This window comes from Ammospiza caudacuta, chromosome 33, assembly GCF_027887145.1.
Source record: "Ammospiza caudacuta isolate bAmmCau1 chromosome 33, bAmmCau1.pri, whole genome shotgun sequence".
Lineage (NCBI taxonomy): Eukaryota > Metazoa > Chordata > Aves > Passeriformes > Passerellidae > Ammospiza > Ammospiza caudacuta.
Genome location: NC_080625.1, coordinates 2,490,762 through 2,507,279, shown reverse-complemented (window position 1 = coordinate 2,507,279; position 16,518 = coordinate 2,490,762). Strand labels below are relative to the sequence as shown.

The 16,518-nt window shown below is 51.7% G+C and overlaps 1 pseudogene; it reads left to right on the top strand.

The window, feature by feature from the left end:
- LOC131570213 (uncharacterized) overlaps positions 1–16,518 on the top strand; it is a 1,483,036-nt pseudogene that overhangs the window by 1,090,832 nt on the left and 375,686 nt on the right.

The following is a 16,518-nucleotide window of genomic DNA, read 5'->3' as shown; positions in this document are numbered from 1 at the left end:
CACACACAACAAGACAACAATAAGGTATCTTTTGTTATAAATGATCAAATCGAGAGCCAAACTTATAAGAAAACTTAGCAAAGATTTATTAATTTGTCTGTGCGACTGAAGTTTGGTCGTCAAAACCAGGACAGCCAAGGGTCAGCGTCGAGCCCGGGTTTGGTGCTGGGTGAACACGGATCTGAGTTCCGAATGTCAGAGTCTCCCCCTGTTCACAAATGCTGCCTGACGCACGAGTTCTTTTACAGTTTATTCTGCTTGAGACCGAGATGACCGAATGTTCTTTGTGTCTCTTCCCATACATAACCGTGTCTTTACCTGCGCAGAGGTGGACAAAGACTCAGTCCAGGTGTCAGATGTTGTCAGTAGACTCTGGGGAAGGCAGCATTCATATGCATCAGGGTGGGGCTGTGGATCATCATGGTAGCTGTAATCGACGAGGCAATAATCACTCTTGGCTGGACCTGGTGACCCAGGGAAGCCAGCGATGATCGCCCTGGAAGCTTCTATTCTTTCATGAAAAACCCCGATGTTTATCTCAACCAAGTTCAGGAACTGGATGTATATGAATAAGATGCTGTTCCCTGCCAGGGTGGTCAAAAGACATAATGTGGATTTTACAATATTTTATACATTAATAGCATGAATTATCTCTTCCATATACTACACTTTCACGTCACCTATTACAACTTTAGGTGTTTCTGGCCAGTCCTGATGCTCTTGGATATCCCTCAACCCAGCTGTGCTGCCCAGTCCCAGATGTTCTTGAGCATATCCTCAATCCGGCAGAATTTGGCTCAGCCGTGGATGCTCTTGGAATGTTAATTCCTCAACCCTGCAGGTTTTCATTCTGGATGCTCTTGGGCTCTCTTATCCCTCAAACCAACAGAAATTTTAGGAGCCCCTTTTGTCCCATTTCCTAGTGGATTGGGCTTGGAAACTCCTCTGCTCCCTTCCTCCGAGGGGTCCAGCCCCTCTCTGGGACCCAGTCCCAGTTACCCCGGGGGATTCTCTCGCTCCTCTTATCACTTGCTGTGTCTCTTTACTGGCTGCTTCCCTCGAGGAAAGTTGGAAAGGGAGCGTGGGAGACTCCAGCACTCACTTGGCAGGTCTGGGACAACCAGCCCTCGTCTCATTCACAGCCCAAAGTAGAGAATGCGGGGAGAAGGGAGCCCAGGAGCCCAAACAGCCCCGGCATCCCGAAATGGGGAGAGTGAAGCAGGGGGAGCTTTTGGCATTGCTGGGACTGCCAGCAGCCTGGGCAGGGCGGGCACCAGGCACAAGGGGGACCTCCAATCCAAGCGTGACCCCCAACAGCTGGGACAGGGGGGAGCCCCCGAACACCAGAGGGGCGGGACCAGGGACGGGGAACTCCTGGAAGGCTTTTTCAGGGCTGAATCTTGGTGTTTGGGAGGTTTTTCTGGAGCCCAGATGGCCAGTGACTTGTAGAGATGGACTTGGGCAGAGCGACCTTCAAACTCAGTGTGTGTTGGGGAAGATGAAACAGGAAAGCCTTATAAATACGATTGTCTGGCAAAAGATTTTGTGAACATAAAAAGTATAAGGAAGATTGAAATGAAAGCAAGCTCTGAGATACCTCAGTTAGTGAACAACTGGAAAACAATGGTGTGGTTCAACTGAAGGTAATCCCCTTTTGATGAAACAATTCTCTCTGCTCGCAGACAGATCCAAGGGTCACAGCAGACCCTACAGCTTGGCAGAGGGAGTCCAAAGAGGAGTTTTTAGGGTTTAAAATGTAACACAGAATGGTGATGTAATGATTTTTACAGGCTGTAAATGCTATAGGATTTGTATATTGTACTAGATTGGTTAGTGAGAAATATAATATTCAACACAGAAGAAAATTGATTGTATTGTAACGGGACCCTTCCTCTCTTACGCTCTTCTCCTCTTACTCTCTTACCCTCTCATCCTCTCTACCCCTCTCTTCTCTCAGGCCTGCTCCGAGCTGTGCCTGGCAGCTCCAAGCAGGGCCCTGCACCCAGGCCCTTTGCAATAAACCGCAAGTTCCACGACCTGGCTGCAGAGCTCTCTCGTCTCCGTCCGTCCCGACCGTCCTACCCCCCGATGCTCCTACAAACGCGCTCATCCCTTGTTTTCCCCAAACCAGGATTTCCCATTGCCAAGGCCTGGGACGCTGCGAGGAAGAGGAAGATGCCCCAGGACACTGAGGCAGGTGAGGAGGAAGTCAGTGCCCCTTTCCCCTCTGTGCTGCTCCATCTCCCAGCCCAGCACAGCCCCGGCTGCAGCTCAGGCCTGGGGGGATCTCCTTGCCCTTGCCTGTGGCACGGAGGCAAATTCCATCCTGTCCTTGTCCTTCCTCCTCCAGAGCAGGAGCTGAGCATGGAGAGCAGAGAGGACAAATGCCCGTGGCAGAACCTGGAGGAAGAGGCCGTTTTGAGCGGCTCCACGGCGCAGGAAGCCAACGGGGAGGAAAAGCCCCGGAGATGCCGCACGAGGAGGGGCTGCAAACGCAGCCGGCGGAGATCTGAGGGGGAAAGAGCCAGCCTGGGCCGGGAAGGTGGCCGGAGACGGAGCCAGAGCTTGGAGCTGGTGCTCCATGAGCAGCTCCATGATGGGGAGAAGCCCCACACGTGTGGGGAGTGTGGGAAGAGCTTTAGGTGGAACTCAGAACTGATAAGGCACCAGAGGATCCACACTGGGGAACGGCCCTACGAGTGTGGGCAGTGTGTGAAGAGTTTCCGGTGGAACTCCAACCTGATCAGCCACCAGAGGATCCACACTAAAGAGAAGTCCTATGAGTGTTCCAAGTGTGGGAAGTGCTTCAGCCGGAGCTCCCACCTGATCACGCACCAGAGGACCCACACTGGAGAGAAGCCCCACGAGTGTGGGGAGTGTGGGAAGAGCTTCAGCCAGAGTTCCCACCTGATCAGCCACCAGAGGACCCACACTGGGGAGAGGCCCTACGAGTGTTCCAAGTGTGGGAAGAGGTTTCCGACCAGCTCCAGTCTCCTCCAGCACTATTGGATGCACAGGGAGGAGAGGCCCTTCCAATGCCCCGACTGTGGGAAGGGATTCAAGCACAACTCCACCCTCATCATCCACCGGCGCATCCACACGGGGGAGAGGCCCTACGAGTGTGATAAATGCAGGAAGAGGTTTCCGACCAGCTCCAGTGTCCTCCAGCACTATCGGATTCACACAGAGGAGAGGCCCTTCCGCTGTCCCGACTGCGGGAAGGGATTCAAGCACAACTGCAACCTCATCACCCACCGGCGCATCCACACTGGGGAGAATCCCACGAGTGTCCCCAGTGTGGGAAGAGCTTCTCCAGCAGCTCTCACTTGACCCAACACCAACGGAGGCACCACTAAGGGAAGCCCTGTGAGTGCCTCGAGTGCGGGCAGAGCTTCGTGCGCTGCTCCAGCTCCATCCCCCACTGGAGGAGGCACTTTGGGCACAGCACAGGTGCTCCACATTCCCTGTGATCCATGTTGAGAACACACCTAGCTGTTTCGCCTTTTAATTTCACCTTAATTTTTCTCTATTCTCCATCTCTTTGCACTGCAAAAGCCAAGAGGAATGGATCTGTCACCTCAAAATCACTCAAATCCCAGTGAAAACAGCTTAATCTTACCCCAAAAAGAGCTCAAACCCACCTCAAAAAACTCAATCCCATGTCAAACTCACTTGATTCCGCAGCCATCAGGCTGAGATGAGGTTGGGAAATGATTTAGAGTCGTGGGGTCTCAATTAGAGTGGTGGGATTGTCGCAGACATTTCTCCACAGAAATCTTTTCTTTTCACATTTCTGTGTCTTCGGGAGCCAGAGGCCCCCGAAGACAAGGTAAACAATTGTTATCAGCTGCTGTGGAATGCAATAGGATTCACCTTGATTGGCTCATTTTCTATGTTTATAATTAAGAGCCAATCATCAGTTCAAGCCAGGGGACTGAGTCCTTGGCCACAACTTTGTTGTGGGTTCTTTTCTATCTCTTCTTAGCTTAGCTAGCAGCTCTGCAAACCTCTCTTTATATTCTATTTAGTATAACTATAATGTATTATATCATATATTAATAAATCTAGCCTTCTGATCAAGATACAAGATTCACCGTCTCTCTCTCACCAGCAGCGACCCACTCAGGTCGCTGTAATATCTGGTGACCCCTCGTGTAAGAGCAAAAATTAATCTGATAAGACCAGAGGAGCAAAATTGCTGCACTGGGTAAAAATCCTGTATGTGTAGCATTTGAGGGTTGCTTTGAAGTGACCTCAGAAAGTGGATTCAAGCCAGGAGCTGAAGAACTGAAGATCCTGATTTGGACAGAGTTCACAGCCAAGGCTGACCACAACAGAATTTTTCTTCTGGAAAACCATCAGGAACGATGATGGAAAAGAGCAGCAGACCTGTGGAGCTGGCCAGAGCAAGCTGGACTCTTTCAGAAGGTACTGTTCACTTTTCTATCCCTGATGAACCAGCCCTTCGTAGCTTGTGGCTGTTCGTATGGCAGACCCATGCCTTGCCAGAAGAGATTCAATTCTCCCCTGCAGAGGGAAAAATCATAGCCCTCTGGAAATATTGGTGCAGAGAAGATGGTTGTTTTTTGTCAAAAACAGATATCTATGGGTTCTTTAGATGGGCAAAGCTTTTTGGGTTCTTTGCTGATATTCTGTATGCTTTGGATGTTTTTGTCTGGGAGTGCATGGACTCGATTATCCAGTGCGTCTACCTGGAGGGACGTGTCTTGCCTTCCATCTACCCAGCATTTATAAAGCTTTTCCCAGTCCTGAAACGCAGAGCAGCTTGTTTTCAATGGATATCTAATTGTTATGGCCAGGCTCCGTTTCCACCACCTTTGGCAGAAGACCCGGTGGGGGAGGACATTTTTCTTCCCAGCCCCCCCTGCTTCATGGCGGGGGGGGGCGAAACTTCGCGGCGTGAAGAAGTTTTTTTTACTCTTGCTCCGGAGCATGCTCAGATGGACCCTCCTCCTTCCCCCCCTTCTCTCTCTCCGGGGGGATGGGAGCGGCCGCTCAAGCCAGCGCCGGCCTCTCAGACTCCGCCTTCAGATATGGGGGTGGCACCGGTCTCCGAGGTTTCCTCCATGGCCCTGCTAGAGCTGTCACTCCAGGAGATCCCGTCTCCGCCTCTCCAGGAGGTCCCGCCCGCGGTTGCACCGGCCTCCCTGCCCCGGCCAGAGCCTGTGTCGGAGAAGGCCGAAGAGACAGCACTTCCGCCGATTGACCTGTTGCTAAGCAACAGCGACGCTCCGCTGCTGTCTGTTTGCACTGCGACGGCGACTGCGACTGCGCCTCCGCAGCGGACCCCGGAGTCAGCAGCAGAAAACGGAGTTGTGCCCGCGGGACCCTCGGAGCAGCCCGCAGCGGATCCCACGCTCAGCGCGGTTCCCCCCCCGGTTCCGGCTCCCTCCCCGATGCTTCCACCGGACGTCCCAGCAGTCGCTGCGGTGGGGGGTCTCTCCTTCAGTGGGGCCGGGGCTGCCCGCCAGCTCACTCTTGTGGCAGTCCGGCTGCCGGCTTTCAAGCTCGGCGGTTTGGGGGGTGGTTTTTCGGGGATTGTCCCATGGAGGCCGCCGCCTCTCTTGTGCCCTAGCGGCGAGGGGGAGGGGGCTCCCGAAAGTTTTGCCTTTGGTCCCCAGCCCAGTGGGGGTGGTGCCGTGATGCTGTGGGAAACAAACATTCCCAGACCCGAGATGAAGATTCTCGGGGCAGCTTCTATTTCCCTGCTGCTGGCATGCCTCAGTGGTTTAGGGGAAAGGAAGCGTCTCACTGCCCGTGCTGCCATTGTGCTGGCAGAAAGGTTCAGGCCTGCAGCAGGAATGCAGAGCCTTCCTTATGGGTTTGGCCTGGGATGCTGGGCTCAGGAAATTCCTGGGCCAGGGCCATCATTTGGCCTCCTTGTGTTTCTAGGGGTTCTGATTTGTCCTACCGGTCCGGGTCCCCCTGTGTGAGCCAGTTTTGGGGTTCCTGGTCCAGTATGGGCCAGGGCCCCCAGGGCCTTTCCTTCTCTGGCATTGCTCTGACAGGCTGCTGCTCTTTTGCTTTTCGATCAAAAAAAAAAAAAAAAAAAAAAATTTAAAAATTAAATAAAAAAGATTGAAAATAGGCGGGCAGCAGCTCTGAAGTGCTGAAGCGCTGAAGGGCCAGAAAAGGACATTCTAAAAATTGTTCAAATTGTTTCAAATTGTTTAAAATTGTGTTATGCTGTTTCAGGACAAAAAGGACTCTAAGGACTCTCAGATGTCCAAAAGAAACAACTTCAGCTGATGGACTGTTCCTGAAACTCAGCTGCATGGACTTGAATTCTCTTTGCATTGTTTCTTGCAATTTTCTTATACTGTAGGATTGTTTTAGTGAATTATTGGTATTCTATATTTTATAGGTGAAGGAATTTCCTGTTCATTCCACATCAGCATTTTTCTTTTATTTTTATACAATTCAGAAAGGTGAGATGTCGCAGACATTTCTCCACAGAAATCTTTTCTTTTCACATTTCTGTGTCTTCGGGAGCCAGAGGCCCCCGAAGACAAGGTAAACAATTGTTATCAGCTGCTGTGGAATGCAATAGGATTCACCTTGATTGGCTCATTTTCTATGTTTATAATTAAGAGCCAATCATCAGTTCAAGCCAGGGGACTGAGTCCTTGGCCACAACTTTGTTGTGGGTTCTTTTCTATCTCTTCTTAGCTTAGCTAGCAGCTCTGCAAACCTCTCTTTATATTCTATTTAGTATAACTATAATGTATTATATCATATATTAATAAATCTAGCCTTCTGATCAAGATACAAGATTCACCGTCTCTCTCTCACCAGCAGCGACCCACTCAGGTCGCTGTAATAGTGGGATGGAGATTGTGTGGGGCTGGGTGTGTGGGATGTATTTGACAGCAAAATATGAGACTTACTGATTTCTCTCCCGTTCATGTTCAGTCTGTTGCAGTTCTGTTTGCAGAGTGCCGCCTTCTCAGCTCATTGTCTTTGTGTCCCTTTTCTCTCCTGCCTCTCTTTGCCTGCTCTGTTTCTCTCTCAGTGTCTCCCTGGGTCCACGGACCACCAGAGACCCTGCCCTGATTTAATTGACCCAGGCGCCACCAGAGACCCTCCCTATATTTAATTGCCTCAGGGACCACCCAATACCCTCCCCTGATTTAATTGACCCCTCCCCTGTTTTAATTGACCCCTGCCTCCAAAGACCCTCCCCTGATTTAGTTGACCTTTCCCTGTTTTAATTCCCCTTCCCCTGATTTAATTGACCCCTGCCCTGATTTAGATGACCCCTCTGTCCCCACAGACCCTCCCCTGATTATTTATTATTTTATTTCCCAATTACTATTTTAATTCCCAGTCCCAGGAGCTGAAGTCCTGAGGGCTGGCAGGGAATGTCTCTGTAGGATTTTGCTCCATTTCCCTTCAAGGGCGGGAACATATTTTCCTGGCTCGGAGCTGGAATTGCAAACTTCTGGAATGTGTGCAGGGCAACATGGACTGGGATCAAACATGGACTAGGATCAAATAGGGATTGGGATCAAATATGGACTAGGACCAAACAGGGACTGGGATCAATAGGGACTGGGATCAAATATGAACTGGGGTCAACTATTCACTGGGATCAATTATTGATTGGAATCCTACAGTGTGAGATAAACTGGACTGAGCTTATATAGACCTCCTTGTTTTCCTGGCCTGGAAACCGGGGATACAAAAGATCTGAATCAGCTGACAAGTTTTGAGGCTAAGGCCCTGCTGATAAACATCCCAATCCTCATTATTTTTCTCTTCCTCCTCTTTTCCATCATCCTTTTCCTTCCCACATAGATTCCTTCTGCAGCTTCTTGCCTTAACCATATTGCTGCACACTCCCCTTCACCCAATCCCTTTGCAGCACACCAACACCATCCATGCCCTGTTGTCCAAATGCGAGGGGAATTTGGGGAGGTGGGAGTGCAAGAAGGGAGCAGCAAAAGGCCAAGCTGAAGGCAAAGGCCAGGGCACAGCTCCTACAGCCCCTGAGGGATCAACCCCAGGGCCCAAGGCAGCCCCAGCACCCAGGGCACGGCTCGGCCACAAGCACCTGGCAGAGGCATTGCCCTCCTCGGCAGGGGAGAGCCCACCCAAACAGCCCCTGGCAAGGAACCAGGGCTCCAGCTGCAGGGCACAAGGACACTGCAAGCACAGACAGCAGCACCCTCAGGGCCAGCAAGTCCACCCCTTGATGGACATGGATTGGCAGGGCTGTCACAGCTCCCATCACACCAGGGACCCTCCACACTGCAGCCCTTGAGAACATTCAGGGTGGGTCTGCATTGAGAGGAGGCATTTCCTGATGGACACAGGGGCCTCTCAATCCACTCTGAATCTTAGACCGAAGGGTGGAAAGAGTAAAGGAATATTTTATTTTTAAGGGAATGAGTGGAAGAGATGAGCAGGTATGATTTGTTCAACTACTATTAGAAGTTGTGGGGCATAGGTTTGAATAAAACCAATTTCTTTTTCTTCCTCCTGTGATTGTAATTACCTAAGAAGAAATTTGAGAGCAGGATTTTAATACTGTAAAAGGGGTTGCAGAGGCCAGTTCTGTTCTACCTTTGTGTGACAAGATTGAAAAGGCCCATGCTGATGTGAAACCAGAAGTGAGGGCAGAGACAGGGAAAGAGGGAAAATTAGATATGGAGCCACTACAAATTACTTTAAAGCAACTAGGACAAGCAATACCTTGTTCCAAGAGAGAGAAGAAAGGGCTCACAGCCTGGTATTGAGTCCCTGTTAAAGGCAGGGCTTTTGGAGCCAACGATGTCTCCCTACAACACTCCTATCCAGCCAGTCAACAAACGGGATGGATGGACAGCAGGAGGAAACACAGAATTTTCAAGTGTTAAAATGAAGATTAAATGAGGCAGTTTTCCTGGGCCTTCCAAAAAGGAAAAAGAATCTGAATTATAGGTGGATTTTAAACAGGGTCTAGTCAAAGGAATTCTTGGGCTAAAATCTTCAACCCAGTGGCCAGAGAGTGGCCTCGCCTGAAAAGTGATGACAACAGGGAGATCTCCTATAGTTCAAGTCTGGCATCAAGGTAAAGGTTTGACAACCTAAACAGCCTCTAAATAGATGAGCAGGGCTCGCTTATTACAGTATGAAACTTGTTCAATGGCACAGGAGGATTTAGAACTGAGGACAGGGCAAGGGTTTAACCCAGCCTCCTGTGTGAACAGCCTGGAGAGGGGCTGGCAAGGAACCCAGGACTGCACTCAAGGGACAGAGCGCCAGACCCAAGCTGGAACAGATTGATGATGGGACATTCCCTGGTCTGAGGGAGAAAATGTGTTTGTGGATGGCTCTGCAAGGGCAGCAGAAGGGAAAAGAGCTACAAGACAGGCTGTTATTAAGGAAGGGGAATCAGACACAGCGCAGGTCACCGCCCCATGCTCAGCTCAACCCGCGCAGCTGTGGGTGCCTGTGAGAGCCTGGCACTGAAATGCCCTGAGCAGGAAGGCTTCAACATCTTCTGCTGACACCATGGCACCTAACAGGGGGGCAAAAGCATTTCTCACTGCTTCAGCAAACACTGGAGCAGATATCAAGGCACATTCTCCCACAGGAAGCTGGGCTGGCACACAGCCTGCCCTGGCACTTTGCTGCTGCCAACACCCAGCCAGGACATCGGAGCCTGCCTAAGGAGTGCAAAGCAGCACCACTGGTGGCCAAGGGGCCCATGCCAAGTGTCCCTGAGGCCAGAAACTGCCGCCAGCACAGCTCTACACGGGGGGAGTCCCTCAGCCTGGCCTCAAGGGCTCTGAAGCCCCGGAGATTTGCACTTCCCGCCCGCAGCAGGAGGATGGGAGGCCGCCCCTGAGCCTGCCCTGAAGGCAACGCAGCAGCAGCCAGGGCTCCACAGCGGGCCAAGCCCCTGCGCCTGCCCACAGATCCTCGCCTGGAATCCTCTGCAATCCTGGCCACCCTCCTCTGCCATCTCCAGCCACTGGGGCCAAGCCTTGCTGCCACTGCTGCAGCTTCAGCGCTGGCTGGGCCTGCACTGCCACAGCTGCTGGGGAACACCACGGCACAATTCCACTCTGTGGCTCACTGACACCCACACTCTGGGCTGCCTGCCACTGCACTGCTGCAAAATGTACCGAGTTTACTCCTTTTAAATCTTATTTCTTTGTTCAGGCTTGGTTTGTCTTTGCCTTGGGGAAAGGAATTTTAAAGGTTTTATTTAAGGGATGTTACACCACTCAATGGAGATGAGTTTAACATCCCAACAGACTGGGAATAGCCCAAAAGACACCCACAGAGATAACGACCAGCAACAAAACATCAACATTGCCCAGCAGCAAACAGCAACCAACAGCTACCCCAGACACTGCCCCCGGCAGAGCTGGAGACACCTGGGCTGGAAAAGGCTGAGAAGGAAATCCAGGAGTGTGGAGACCGAATTCACATCAGCGGGGAAGAAATCCAGGTCCAACAGGAAACCAAATACTAAAAACTTACACAATTGGGAACAAGGAACATTAAAGCAGTGGATTTAGACTGCTTCAGACTACATAAAGTTGGGGAAAAATCTAGTAAAACTCACATGGCATGGAATGATTTTCTCTGCACAGCCGGGCTATTTGTGAAAGAAATTATTTCTGTTGCACATCCTGGCCAGAACCAAGGAATGCCTTGACTCTCTAACACTAAAGAGATTCTTGGAGAGGTTTTGTTTTCCCTGCAGTTTCAGTGATAAGATAACAACATGATAATAATTTTTTATAATAATTCCCACTTTATATTGTCAGGTGGGTTTGGGGCAGAAGTGTGAGGATCAATTTTTGGTCTGGGTTTTTCCAAGTTCTCCTTTATAGGGCATTTGTAGAACTGCAGAGCTTTAACCGTAATACTTTGAACTTGTAAATAGTTAATACTTTTTTTTAAAACACAGCAGATTCTTGGGGGGCCACGTGCAACTCACCAGATGGCTGCCCTGGAAGAGAAGCTTCATTCCAGGCAGCCTCCAGAGGAGCTTTAGAAATGCAAATGAACACTGCTGGGCAAAGTGTGGACAATGCACCTGGGTCTCTTGCCCGGGGCAGGAATTGGGCTGATTCCCTCTGCCCCTCACCCCAAGCTCTGCCTCCTTGCACTGATGGAATTTGCACAGCTCAAGGCAGAGCCCAGGGGGAGGATATCTGACCCTGCAACACAAACGAGTGAAGCTGCAAATGGAAACAGCAAATTGAGAACGTTGGGAAAACTTCACTATAAATAAGTGGGGGAATCATCCCTCTGCCCACTCCAACATGTGCTGTCACTGTCTGTGTTATATAGGGTGGGTTAGAGCACCGAGAAATTCTTGCTGCCACAAGTTCAGGGAAATCAGTTGGGAATCTAGTATTTCATGATTCAATTAGATAAAAGTGGTAAATTGATGAAGTCTTGGCTGAAGAGAGCGCGCAAAATGGGGAAAACATTAACGGCCAGCAGAACAAATCCTACAACACCATGGATCAGCCCCTGGGAACCCGAACCAATTCATATCAGGAGCCACAGAACCCATTTCTCATTTCAATGGCATCAATAGATTACAAGCTGTCCTCGCAATAATAACCAACCAGACAGCTTCAGCTCCTGACCTTCCTGCTGACCAACCCACTGAAATGAGGAACACAACACTTAACCATGGGATGGGATCAGATCATCTGTTAGCAGAAAAAAAGAGGAGTTTGTGGAAAATTAAACTACTCAAAACTGCTGTTGGCAAAGAGACGACAAAGAAAAAGCGGTGAAACAGATAACAAAGGAAGTAAGAAAGCACCTCATGCTCCAGCCCAAACGTGGAAAGGATGGGAATGGGACACGGTTTTGTGGCTCCCTGGCAGACCATGGGTTAAACCAATGCTGTTTCTCCTCTGATGTGCTACAGCAACTCTCATCTTTTTACCGTCCTCCACACCTTGAGAGTGCAGCTCATTCAGCAGCTGAGGGAGGGGTCAGGGATTTGTAGATCATGAAGCGACGGGCGAAACCATCAGCTACAATAAATGTTACTAATTAACATGGATGGCTGCTCACAGAAAGTCCCGCTAAATTCCTGAACTTCCAGAAGAGGAAAGACTTAATAGAGCCGTGAATATCGGCTGTTATACAAAAGTGGGGGTGCACATTAACACGGACATGCAGTTGGCGGACCGGGACGTCTGAACCTTCCAAGTACCTCAGCCAGTGGGAAAGGGAGAGGGAGATGGGCCGGGAAAATGAGGATAAAAACCAGGCTGCGAACTACAACAATGGCAGAGAGCGCACGGCAAATGCCCCACGGCCTCTCCCTCTGCCCAGCAATAAAGTCACTTTTACAGGACTCCTCTGTCTCCTCTGCGCACAGAAACCTCCGGCCACGGGAATTTCCCCGCACAGCCCCGGGCACGGGGCAGCCCCCTCTGTCCCAGCCACAGCAACCGGGCCGAGCCAGCGCTGCTCCGCCAGCGGCTCCTGCCGAGGCAGCGGCCGCAAGGAGACTGCGGGCAGCCGCTCCCGCAGCGCCCTCACGCCAGCGGCAACACGCGCCGGACACGGCACAACGAACCCGCCCGAGCCCCCTGCCGCCCCCGAGGCCCGCAGCCAGCCCCGAGCCCCCGCACAACCCAGAGTGGCTCCCACCTGCGCTGCGGCCGCCTCCGAGCTCCGCCGCCGCCTCACCGCGCTCCGGCCGCTGCCGCCGCTCGCAGGACCGCACACACGCTCCGACAATGCCGCCGCTGCCCAGCCACGGCCGCCCTCAGCCCGCCACCGGGGCCCTGCTCCGCCCCGCTCCCACCAATCAGCGCGCCACAACCACGACTGACGGCACCATCGCCCAATCCCAGCCAGGGGCGGGCTCTGCACACGGCACAGCCCCACCCCGCGCTCTCAGGGCCCCCCGGGCTGCGTGAGGGCAGAGCCGGAGTTGAGGAGCAGCCCTGGAACGGGCCCGGGCCCGAGGGGATTGAGCTGAAAACACAAACTTCTCCGCAGCTCCCGGCACGGCTTTCCCGGCACTGCGGCTCCGGTGGCTCCAACTCAGCCGGAAGCCCTGGAGCCTCACTTCTCCTACCCCTAATTAGGAGAGCATCAGTGCATCGCTTTGATTTCCCTCAAAAAGAGAAAACCGCCCCAAAGCCCTGTGGACGAGTGGGGGAGGGGAAAGATTTCTGACAGAAAACTCCTAAAACTCAGAGCAGGATAATGGGAAGTAAGTGAAGAGCCTTAAATGCAGCTTTCCCCCACGCCTCCCTCCTTCCACCTGCGCCTCCTACCCCGGCAGTGCCGCAGACAGGGAATGGGGCCGTGCTCAGTTCATGCCCCGGGGCTTCTCCCTCTGCTCAGGGACAGGAGTCGTTCCCCTGCTGCACCCTGGGCTCTCTCCCACCGGAGACTTCTCTAGGAACTTCTCCAAGCTGAGTCCATCCCATGGGGCACAGCCCCCTCCAAGTGCTGCAGCGTGGGTCACTGTGCCCTGGGGTCAGTCCTGCCAGGACAGGCTGCTCCTGCGGGGCCCTCTGGCCGCGGGGTCACAGCCTCCTCTCACGCATCGCTGTGCTCAGCATGGCTACTCCGGGCGCGGCAGGGGGATCTCTGCATCCAAATGGATCTGCAGGGGGATCTCTGCAGCCCCAGGGATCTGCAGGGAGATCTTTGCATCCCCGTGGATCTCCAGGGGGATCTCTGCATCCCCGTGGATCTGATGGGTGATCTCTGCTGCCCCGTGGATCTCTGCATCTGGCAGCGCCGTTTTTGGAGGCACCAGGAATAGGCTGAGCTCTGCCTGAAGCTCTTCTCACATTCCCCAAACCCTTCCCAGCACAGGGAGGGTTTTGCCTCCTCACAGCTCCCCAGGCTGCGGTTGCAGACCCTCCTCATGAGGGATCTCTGGGGCTTTTCCTCCCCGTTGGATTCCTGAGCCGTGGAGCCGTTCCAAATGGCCTCTTCCACAAGGATCTGTTGCAGGGATTTGTTCTCCCTGGTCTCTGTCCGCAACTTAGGACCTGGGGGAGGAAGGACAAGGAGAGGAAGAGACAGGGAGAAAGGAAAAGGAAAAGGCAGGAGGAGAGGAAGGAACAAGAAGGAACAAGGGAGGAAGGAGATGGGAAAGGAACATGGATGGATGAAGGACAAAATGAGGAGAAGAAGGAGGGTGGTCAAGGAGAAGATGGGGTTTGCCTCCATGGCAGAGGGAAGGGGAAGGAGATCTCCCCAGTCCATCTCTGGAAGCATTGTGTTGGCAGTGAGGCTGTCCTGCAGCGATGCTGGGCTGGGAGATGGAGCAGCAGAGAGGGGAAAGGGGCAGTGATTCCTCCTGCCCTGCCTGGCTGTCCCAGCCTGGAGCGTCCTGGCGCTGCCGAGGCCCTTGGAGCGTCCGGCACTCCGGAGCCCGAAGCTCACGGCTGCTTTATAAAGCTGACAAAGTCGGCAGGATGGGTCTGGGTATGATCCGCAGCAAACTGGGTTTATTGGTACGGGAACAGGGTACAGAGCTGAACAGGGCCCAGGGACAAAGACAGGGTGCAAGCTGAGGGCACAGGGGGTTTTTATATGGGGTAGTGAGGGTGGAGCTGAGGGTCAGGGTCCAATGGATGTGGGGGAAAATGGTGCAAAGGAGGGGTTAATGGTCGGGTCAGCTAATGGGGAAATAGGGGCAGAGGAATGCAGTAAATTAGGGCCAATGGAGGGACAGAGAGGGAGAACATTCTAGGGACTAACCAAAGATGGGTAATAGGGTTTGAACTGGGGTAATTAGGCCAACGGGCCAATGGGGTAACATGACTTTCCATAAATCAGCATGTGTCTGCAAAGATCTATAGGAGAAGCAAGCTTCTTATCATAACCTTGAAATCTATTCTTCTTCTTGTGGACCAGTCCCCCACGGGTGGGAGATTGAGATTCCCATGGGCCTCCACACCAGTGCATCTTCCTTTTCCTCGCAGCCTCCTTCTCCTCCATCCAGACAAAGTTTAGGATTGACAAATCCTGGCTTTGGGAGAGGAACAAGGGGTGAGCACCTTGGGTTTTGTGAGAAAGGAGCCTTACTCTTTAGAATATTTGAAAGTTTAATAAGGAAAAATAAGGGACAAATCAGTAACAGCGCTGGGTGCTTGGCGATGGCCAGAGGCACACTGGTTAACCATAGCAACTCTTCTTGTCTAGTTTCTCCAGTGTATTGTTCAAATACATATTCATAATGGTTATACACATTCAAACATTTCTCTGAACTCATTTACTTGTTCCAGGAATTCTTTAGGTTGGTTTGACCCCCAACTCACCATTTTAGAGCACTTGCAGGAATCGTGGATTGCTGTTTTGAGGGTTGTGTGTCACTCCCTCATAAGGGCCCCTGTTCAGTGGTTTCAGCAGGTGACAGTTATTGACAGGGGAAGGGTCAGTGGCAGGGCTCCTCATCACATCCCTTCCTGAAATGTTATCTGACCATGCAGACGGTTTTAGCTATTGCCACAAGTACTTGAAATGAACATCAGCTATTTCACAAATATCTCTGAAGTGTTATTGTCAGTTATTTATAAAAATAAAAGCATTACTTATTATTTCACAACTACAGCTACTTCTGCAAAAGTTAACATTATAATGCACAACACATGGCATCCACTTTAATATTTTTCAAAAGCCAAAACTATAATGTATGTTTTTCACACTCTCCACAAACTAAAATGTCATCCATAAATGATGTTCTGAGGATATCAGCTACACAGGGGCCACGGCATTGGCCACAAAAAGCTGACAAGTTATACTGCAGCAAAAGCAGTTAAATGTGATTACAAACTGCACTCTATCAAAATCAATGTGATTTAGAATATTTTGCAGAAGTCAATACATAATTGCAAAAGCCAACACTACCCAGTTATTTATAACAATCCCAGGGCAGGTTTTTCCCTTGCATGGAGCACTTGGGCCTTCCCCAGGCCCCTTCTGCCCTCGTGCAGAGCCGGTGGCATTTTCCAGCACACCCAGTTTGTAACCAAGAGCAGGGTGCAGCCGAGAAGGCTCCAAGCGCCTCCTTCCCGGCTGACTCTGCAGGGGCCGAGGCTGCTCTGGGCTCTGCCAGGGCTCTGCTGGGGCTCAGCTCTGGGCCAGGCTGGGCCCGCTGTCCTGGTTTAGGACAAATTAGGGGAAATCTCCAAAAGGGAGCCCCCCAAAACAAAACAAACCTCCAACCACCCCTCCCCCAACACCGGGTTCGGGAAGGAATTTCTCGGAGGAGCAAAGTGGAAAACAAAACCTATTTATTTACAAGTAACAAAAGAACACTCCCCAACACAAAAAAAGAAAAGAAAAGAAAACAAAAAAACAGACTGTGTGTTGAGACGGCGCGGCGCTTCTTTGCAAGCTTCGGGTGTCCTGGACGTCTCAGGTCAGGTCCGGAGACGGTCCAGTATCTTCAGGGGAGGGTAAGAAAGAGGGAGCAAGAGAAAAGAAAAAAAACAGCACAAAAAGCAGAAAGCAAGCAAGCAAAGCGGCTAGCCAAGCCAAGCAGCAAAAGCCAAA